Here is an 8,500-nt window from a genome sequence, read left to right as displayed (position 1 = left end):
TACTGGACGATGACTGGTAACGCCTTGTTCTGTACTGGTCCCGAACCAAGAATGTGGTCAGGTCTATGAGCTCATTTTCTATTTTTAAGTACTATATTCTTGCGTCTTACTATACTCTGTTCATGTAGAACAAGTGCCTAAACCTGAAGAACAACTGTTCTAATTTAAGATTCCATTGCGCATAGTTCCAAAAAGCGTTAGGCGTTAATTATGCGTTTTGCCACCGCCTTGCGCTTTACTGACCAAAGCGCATGCTTATGCGCAGTTATGCACAGATTAAGCGTAGTTATGCGCAATGCGTTTCGCCAATGCCTAGAGCCTAGGCGCGCTTAAGCGCTCGCTTAGGCGCGCCTTTTTTAACTATGATTGCTATCGTGCATACTGCTTTGCTCTTGTATCACTGGATTTACTCATATAAACTTATTTTTAAATTGAAGGATCCAATCGAAACTCCAATGGCACAACAGGTATGTTCACGCATGTTTCTTTAACAGGCTTGCTCTTATCAATAGCTCTGTTGATTTCAATTTCAATTGTGTATACAGTTGACTTCCCATATCACGCACATTACTAGCATCACAACAAAGCAAATAGTGTTGTTGTACATGTAGACCCGTGGTACCCATCTGAAATCTTGTTGTGTCGTGTAGTTTCCCACGCTTTGTATTCTTTCACTGCTGCTTTGTTGAACTGGTATGATTTGAACCGTGTCTCTATTTTGATTTGGCAAGACAATGCAGTGACCATAGGACATAGATATATGTTTGTTTGATGCTTTTATTATGTACTAGTACTTGGCAATAGAAGACTTGGTAGTTTGATCCTGTCCACCTTACTAATGAACTGGTTCACCGAAATGAGTTTCATATACTAGTACATGCTAAACTGTTATGTGTTTGCTTGTTTCTTCTTTTAGAATGCTGACAGAATATTGGGGAAGAGTGCCTTATTAAGGAATGGTAAAGGAATTAATGCAAATAAGGTTCAGGATAGTGACACATCCTTGTTGGTCTCCAACAAAGCTGATAAAACAGCTAAGGAAGACTATCTCGAAGACAGTGAGACAACCCCAAAGACCTGTCTTGGTTTAGTGTTGGAGTTACTGGCCACTACCGCTTGCACAAGCTATTCAAACTCACTGTCTAAATCAGTTCGGTTTCTTGAGTCTCAACTACAAGCTAAAAGACATCGATCAGCTGTGCTGCGACAAGAAGCGGAAGGACTGCGGAAGTCCCTGGAGCATTCAGATGCCTACTTTCTGGTGCAACAGCAAGCGTTGGAGGATTTTAGCGCCAAACAGGACAAAGCTAATAAGCTTGCTAAGCTTATTGCCAGCATGGTGGATACCATGTTTCTTGAGCTCTTCTGAAGTTGTTTCAGTTATGCTCTTGTTTTGCTGTCGCGTTTATTTGCACTGGTGGCCAATTTTGACGGCCATTGTATGTAATATGCTGCTTTGTTCCCTATATTTGCACTGGCGGCGAACTTTGATGCCCAGTGGATGTAATATGTGTAATAGCGGTAACAGGCTAGCGTTAATTGCTTGCTTATTTATTTCCTTATTGTCTTGTTTAGTTGTTTGCTTGTAGTCACTGCAGTTCTTTTTCTGTGTTTTTCTAGTGGCCACAATAACCTATCTTTGGAAACTAGGCCAAAATAATCATGGCAACACACGGACTGTTGTAACCATGGGCCTCCTGCGGGCCGTATGATCCATGGGCCTTCTACGGGTTGTAGGATCCATGGGCCTTCTACGGGCCGTACGATTCATGGGCCTTTTACGGGCCGTAGGATCCATGGGCCTTCATGGGGCGTATCATCATTTCACCAATCATGGGCCGTACTATTCATGGACAATAACGGGCCGTTAATAGGCCGTATTTGATAACTCTATGAAAACAGCCCAACGGGTTTTTTTGACATGAAAATGGCCCAATGTATTATCGGGCCACAAACGGGCCGACTGTAACCAGGGGCTGAATTTGGCCCACAAGCAGAAAATGACAGTAACGGGCCGTAAGTAAGCGAATGTGGAAATGAGCCCAAGAATAAATGGGCCCCGAGCAGGCCGAAAGATAACATGGCTGGAAACGGCCCAACGGAATAATGGGTCGTTAATGGGTATAAAGTGATACACTGTTCATTATGGCCGAGTTTCACCACGTGCCGTTAATGGGTATAAAGTGATACACTGTTCATTACGGGCCAGTTTTACCACGGGCCGTTAATGGGCCGAGAGTAATAAGGGCCTCATATGGGCCGAAAGACGTCATGGGCCATACATGGGCCAGAAGTTAAAACGGGCTGGAATTATATTGGACGGCCCAGATGACGCTACTGGCCTAATTCGGATAGGCCGTAACGGGCCCTGGGTTAGCGGGCTGTAAATGGGCTATATGCGAACAGGCCGTTAACAGGCTTGCCATGGGCCGGCCCGCCACCTTTTGACCAAGTCAAACGGGCCAACCTTTTCACAGGAATGGGCCACTGTTGGGTCGTGCCACGTGTCGACGTATCATAGGCGCTTTGGGTCCAATGAGTGGATGACATCTGTCCCAACGGTGAGCCGACACGTGTTTCCTCCAGCCAATGATGATTTTACACGTGGAAAATCCCCATTGGTAGGGCTGTTAACGGGTTATCGGATCCAAAACCGGACCCGATAGCTTAACAGCGTTCCGTTACGGTGGATGCCACATGTCGGTCACCCTTGACGAAAGCACTTTTGTGACGCGCGATTTATCGTCATGGAAGTGGACACTTCCGTGATGATGATTTTGGTAATGTCATGGAACACTTCTACGACAGCACAGGTATGACTATCTTGATTCTGTCATAAATTTGTCATGGATGTACATGCATGATAGAAAACGTGACCTACTGTAACAAACACGTATCATCACGGAAGTGTATTTTTTGTAGTGGGACCCCCTACCCGAGATCTGCTGGTTTTGACACCGACAATGGTGCTTTCATTGAGAGTTCCGCTGTGAGATCAACGAAGGATCGATGGCTCGTCTGTAGATTAACTGCGACGTCAACATCTTCGTCACCGGCTCGACTGATCACCTTAGATCGACCGAGGACTGCACTTTGCGTCAGATCGTCATGTTCGGACGATGACCTACATCAACATCAACTCGGATCTCTCTCAAGATCATGAAGGAATCATTCATGAAGCCCGGAGGCTCAACATCAACATTGCCCTTGAGCGACTGTGTTGTTTTTCTGGACAGTGAACTTGTATCCGCTGCCACCACCTTCTCGAGTGTTGTTTTAACGATTGCTTTAGTGGAATTGTGCGGAATTAAGTCTACAACAACCATGCAAAATTTCATCGAGTTCCGATGGAGGAATATCCGGCAATCTATGATATATCGGAGCCCTGTCAAATCTGGATGGGAATCTGGACATGTTTAGGGCGTGGTCTCCAGAGCCAAGCTCGGAGGTCCTTTGGAAGATCCAACCTTTCATCTGCTGCGGAATTCCCATATCCACCACCCCTCAAAATTTCAGCTCGATCCGACGATTCAAACTCCGGGAACCTTCCGATGAGTGGACCAATTTTCTGATCTGTTTTCTGCGCGAATACGGATCTGACCAGAATTCATGTTTCTTTATGAACGTGATATTGCACAACCTTTTTAAAAGAATTTTCTTCTAGGGTATTGTGCGTTGTTCTTAACACATGCCCATAAAATTTTGAGCCTTCTCTGAGGTACTCTTCACCATCACGCTGGTGTCAAACCGGTCCGGTAACATTGCTCCACGGGTGCCGACCTGCGCTAGACACGCCGTCGCTTTGTTGAGCCGAGCTCATCTTCTTCGGATCATCATCTCAGCGAGCCGAAAAAGAGTTCGGCATCGCGAAGGATAAATCATCACCAACAACGCCGCCCCATGGATTACACGGAACGGGCACACCCGCATCGCCGTTCGGTCACTTCATCAATCCGACTTTGACCGCATCACAAGTTAGGACCAGCATCGGCATGAGCACACTGTTGCTTCTTCGAGCCGATGTCCATCACGCCGAACTGCTTTAACACCTCGGATGACATGGCAGCTGCAACATCTCCTTCCGACCTGCTCCGTCACCTCGGCTAGACCGGGGGCTTCACCATCTCTTCATCAACCTACTCCGGAGACTTCGGCGTCACCCGCCGACCAGCTTCGTCACATTAGCTGGACTGGGGGCTTTGCCTCGGCAAGCCAACCTTTGCCAGCATCGCCATGCCACCGCTTCATCGCTCATCAAGCAATGGGTGTGCGGATCAATTCCCAATTTTGGGAGTAGCCTTTTTTCAAATTGCTACAACAGATAAACCAGGTGCTCTTAATCCTGGTCTGCCAAATGATGGCCGCCTTAATGATGGTTGCGCGATGGTTCGGTCCGTTTCCCATCCGCTGTTCGGCGAACGCCGCATCTAGAGCCCGGACCGCCCTACAAATTCAGTCTTTGTCACGCCTTCATTGCTTCACGCCGACGCCCTGCATCGACATTGGCTTCGTCGCGAGGCCACATCTCTTTATTTGCGTAAAGCAATTATGCAAGGATTATATATATATTTATATTATTATTTTTTGGACCACACTATTTTATGTGTGTAGGTAATCGACTTTGACTGCGTCACGTGGTCACTTCGGCAAGCCGACGTGGTCATCCCAATCGGCATAAATCAACTTGCATGATCACCTTGTTGGTCGAATTACTATACCGACATGTTCGGTTGCCTCAGGGACTTTGGCATCATCGAGAGGGTTCTACCTCATCGGGTGTTCGGTGCACGGGCCATATTCCTTTAATTATTCACTTTGCATAAATTAATTATTATGCTACATTTTTTAATTTATTATTATTACTATTATCTCCTTCTTGCACTATTTTCTATGCACAGGTAAATTATCCGGGTTGGGCACCGCTGTCACCTCGGTGTACTGACGTACCACGTCACCTCGGCTAGACCGGGGGCTTCGGCATCACTTCATTAACCCACGCCGGGAACTTCGGTGTCATACTGCCAGCCTGCTCCGTCGCCTCAGTCGGACTGGGGGTTACACGTTGACACATTGGTCGTGTTATGTCGCCACTTTGGAGTGCTGAGCTCTTTGCTCCGCCACCTCGGGACCGGCTTAGGGGCTGGGACCTCGTCCTGTCGTAAGCTCGGACCGCGTCAACGATGCCGAATACATTAACCAGCTAAGTTGCTTTCATGCTCAAAGTTTTAAATTTTTAAATTGTGTTCGGTTCGACCATGCTCACATACGTTGTTCGTTAAAAGAAACTCCATTTGCCCATGTTAACTGGGGGTCCTTAAAATTCATATGAGCCGTTTTATAGTAAATGTGTTTTCTTCTTAGTCGTTGCAAAGTCTTTTTCTATCACTCCTTTTTTCGACGCGAGTGTGTGGTCAATAGCCGGGGAGCCTAATTTCTCTCTCAAAGCCGCTACAGTTTAGTTTACTAAACTGGCCTAAAGAGAAGTACTCCGCCTTCGGGATAGGAGGTTGAAGCCGTAGGCTGACCCGCTTGAAGTCTTGAGATAGGATGTGTCATGTTGAAGCACGTCAAGCATAATTTTTTTCTTTCTAAGACCAAATTTCGGATCGGCACCGAACACTTGATCTAGTTCGGACGTCAAGTTTTTACTGAAGTTTTTGGTTTTCCAAGCCTATGGCACTTTTAAACTATTTGTGTATTTCCAGCCTCCTATGTTGAAAGACTATGGCACTTGATCATGTTGAAAGTCTCGTGGTGCAACGCCGACACCTTTAGAGATTCGGCAAAAACATTCTCGGATATTGCTATATATGCATCGGTTTCAAATTGTGTCTTCGGCCAATAGTTGGGTTGCCCGGCTCCAGTGCTTGCCTCCTATGTTCCGCTTTGTTCAGCTACGTTTGCAAAGGGAGAACCACTGCGATTGTGCTTCTAGCTCGCATGGTTAAGCACCTCAGTGGAGAAAGCCAAAAACTAACTATCACAATAAGCATAAACTGGTCAGCGATCTGATGACTATGTTAAATGACGGGCCGTTCATAACATTGGCCGAAGTGTTTACAGCTTGACCTCGGCTGTCGCCGAACACTAACCAGGGGCTAGTAGTTGGCCTCCCAACTTTAAGCTCCTATGACTAAGTGAAAGTTATAAAGCCCGCATATCTGATTGCCTCGTCTCCGCTAACACAACCGCCTTCGGGCACCGAGACGTCGGCTAAGGGTTGTTTGTTATTGCGGAAACACCCTGTGTAGCATCTACAAGGGGGTGGAAGCCGACGATGGGCCACTTTCAACTGATAAACGGTCGCAACACAGTCAAAATAAACATATCATCGGCATTTGTATTTGATATACAAGGGCTGCCTTCCGTAATCATCATTATAAAGCCATACATATGAATCAATTTGACTTAAGATTTTGGCCAAGTTGGGTTGCCTGGCTCCTGTGCTTACCCCTACGTTCCTGATTGTTCGGCTAGGCGGTAAAGGGAGCACCTCTGTGATTGTTACTACCGGGTCATCTGGGTTACTACCTCAGATTGGGTGAAGCCGAAAGCTAGCAATCTTAAAGGATATAATTGGTCGGCAATGACGGAAGTGAAAATGTAGGTTCGCTGAAGACCACATAGTTCGGGAACTTTCCCCAAACTAAATCCATATTTTTCTCTCACATTGATCGGAGGTGAGGTTTCATGATCATGGTTGGCATGACAACCCAAAGAAAGGAACCGATAGCGGAACTATTTTCTTTGGAAGATGTTTCTTACATTAAAAAAAGTAATATAACATATCTCTCTATGCACCTTTGTTTTTAAAACCGTCTAGCCGGATTGCCTTGTTTGTCGTAAATCTTTGCCCTTATAAAGGATTTATAAAGTAGGACAAACACTCCCCAGCTACTGGCCAAGGAGGTTGAAGCCGATGGTCGGTCAACAAAGTTTTGTACAATGCGGATCCGAGCATTAATGATGTAAAGTACTTTGATATATAGAGTCATTACACATAATTTGTGATTTTACTTCGGATATCGATCCTTAATTCGGCCACCCGTGCCCACATTAAGCCTTGGGGGCTACTAGGCTTCGGGCTTGTCATTTACTAATATTAAGGGGGCACATCGATCCCCTGATTTGGTGTTGCCACCCGACCAGTGGCTCGGGGGCTACTGCATTGCCTATTCAATGCAGAAAATTCAAAGTGCTCAGTGTTCGGCATGACCGAACTATGGACAAGAGCGTCTTCGGACAACAATAAGTACCATCTGGGACTTATCCGGCATCAAGCTAATATATCACGGCGACTTCTCACGCCCCTCTCTCAGGGGCCCATCTGCCCATCACTATCACCTCTAATATATTACACTGCGTTTCTATTCCTACGTATGCTACCGAGCTAGGAGTTGATCCTCATGCCGATTTCGCGAATCGACCTGAGTCTCAGGGGCTACTAGGATCAGCGGTCTTATGTCATCCTTCATGTGCATCTCGGGTTTTAGACCGATACACACCTTGAGGGCTACTGGCTATATATCTCGGCAGAGAATAAATGGCACCAATCGAAAATATTGACAAAAAATTGGCCCGCAGTCGGGGTGGTGCACCACCTCGGAAGCAGTCCGGCATAAAGCTCGGGCACCAGTGGGCAGCTCCGTAGAGGGCATTTCTGGCATTAAGCTCGGCTAAACTCCTTTGAATTTTTTGAGCCAAGGTGATCTATGACACCTCGGATATAGCCCGGCGTTGGAGCTCGGATACTCTCCAGGTTTGGAGCTTGAATATAGTCCGGCGTTGGAGCTCGGATACAGTCCGGCGTTGGTGCTCAGTTACAAAGGATACCTCGAATGCAGTCTGGTGTTGGGGCTCGGATGCAATAGGACACCGCCGCATGGGAACAACTTCAAACCCAATGTGTGGCGTAAAAATAACAAGGCATTGATAAAGGCCGATAACTTAAAGGGGCTCCTCAGATACCCGACGTGTAAACTCTTCGGATTTACTCCGGCGATCCTCAAGATCGAAGATGAGAAGATTTCTTGAACCAGTTTTCAAGACCAACGACCAAAGATGGAGAACAGTTCGGAAGGATCGAGGAGCGTCCCCAACTTGAAGACCAGTTCAAGGGGCTACTGATGGTGTCCTGGACTAGGGGGTACTCACCACACCATCTCCCGGCCAGGTGGATCAGGCCGAGGACCCCCATGGCGGTTCACTCATGGGCCACTTCGGGCAGCCCACGCCGCATACAAGGAGTATTCCACAAAACTTGGTGACCAAGACAAGGATTGTCTCAAACAACGTATTCGGCTAGGACTTGTTATCCTAGGCCTCTGGTGCATTATATAAGCCAAGGCCAGGCTAGTCGATAGATGATTATGACATTAATCATCATACCCCTAGGGTTTTAGACCACAACATATCATCTCGGGGTAGATCAACTCTTGTAATCTCTATATCCATCAAGATCAATCAAGCAGGAAGTTGGGTATTACCTCTACTAAGAGGG

This window comes from Triticum aestivum, chromosome 2D (genome assembly GCF_018294505.1).
Source record: "Triticum aestivum cultivar Chinese Spring chromosome 2D, IWGSC CS RefSeq v2.1, whole genome shotgun sequence".
Classification (NCBI taxonomy): Eukaryota; Viridiplantae; Streptophyta; class Magnoliopsida; order Poales; family Poaceae; genus Triticum; species Triticum aestivum.
Note: the sequence above shows the minus strand (reverse complement) of the source record.